The sequence below is a fragment of the Nicotiana attenuata genome, chromosome 2 (assembly GCF_001879085.1).
Source record: "Nicotiana attenuata strain UT chromosome 2, NIATTr2, whole genome shotgun sequence".
In the NCBI taxonomy this organism is placed as follows: domain Eukaryota; kingdom Viridiplantae; phylum Streptophyta; class Magnoliopsida; order Solanales; family Solanaceae; genus Nicotiana; species Nicotiana attenuata.
Genome location: NC_031990.1, coordinates 9,444,384 through 9,445,990, shown reverse-complemented (window position 1 = coordinate 9,445,990; position 1,607 = coordinate 9,444,384).

Sequence of the window (1,607 nt, the reverse complement as noted above, 5' to 3'; positions counted from 1 at the left end):
TATATATATATATATATATATATATATATATATATATATATATATATATATATATATATCAGTATTTAATAATGTATTTACATTGTATCCCAATGTAAAATTGTGTATAAATATGTATGTATGTGTACGTGTATATATAAAATAACAATGTTCTCTCTGTTTTTTAGTAAATTTCTGACAAAAAGAAGGCAAAGAGAGAGAAACAAAAGTAAAGATTGTAAAATCACATGATGTTTTTTGTCAGATAGTCATATTGATTTGGGAAGAGAAAATAAACAAATCGGAGAAATAAAAGAAATGCGAGAAAAATGATGTCATGTTATGAGGGTTTCATGGGCTACACGGATAAAGAGTTAAAACGGTGGCTACGCGGATAAAAAACATCTATATGGGTTGTACTTTTGTAAAATTATCTCAAAAGGAATTATAGGCAGTGATATAAACAATTTAAAAATGGAGACACTACCAAATTTACTTCATATCAAAAAGACAAAAAGAGAAGAACACTTGCGCAGCACATATTGGTCCCCAACAGTCTTCATAACTCTTCGACCAGTGTAGTAACGATCAGCCTAGAGTTCAACAAAAATAGATTCGTAAAATGATGCAACAACAAGAAAGAAACCAAAATGAATTTGACCATTTAGCCAAAATGAATTTTCCCATTTAGCCAAAATCCCAAATTCCAAAAGCAACTTAATAACTGGTTTTGGCCAAAATATCACAATTACATTTTTTAAAAATTGTTCCAAACTTTTGTATTTTATAAAAGAGTAGGCCATTTCATGTTGTTCCAAAACAATTTGAGTAATATGTTTTGAAAACGGATGTCCAAACACATTTTCATCTTCAAACCAAACTTCACCCAAATCAAATTTTTCAAAACAAATTTGGGAATCTATGGCCGAACGCTAGCTAATTTTGAGTCATTAGAGTATATTAAAGGTTTTTCTTCCAGAATTAGAAGAAGAGAAAAATTAGTTTCTAATTTATAGTTTACTAAGTCAATTTTCAAGTTTAACAAAAAACATATTTAAAAAAAAATATGATATTACATGAAATATTTTTTTAAATGTAAAAAAGTTATTTTGAAATGGTATATTTTCTAAATTATAGTGCCATTTTAAAAAAAATAAAAGAATTAAGACATTTATGAAGTTAGTTAAAAAAATTGAATTATTACGAGAGAAGTGATATCGTGGATTAAATCAAGTGATAGAAATCTTAGGGGATCTTTACATGAAATATGTGGTAGTGTTTATCTTTTATAGCTGATATACTTATATGACACCCTTACATTTATTAAGCAAGTAATTGCACATAAGGAGCATAAATTCACAATGATAGTATGAAATGGTAAAAGCCTAAATATCCCCAGCAGAGTCGCCATGCTGTCGCGACCCAGTTTTCTCGCGAAATCGGATTTATGACANCATTACTAGTGTATAAGAGGTCTTTATGGAAGCTTATACGGCAAATTTTGTATTGAAATAAAGGTTTAATACTATACAAGTGTACATAAATTTCAAGGTGCATATTTTGGTATCTTATTTATATTACATATATATTGTATAAATATGTATAAGTGCGTATAATTGTATGTATGT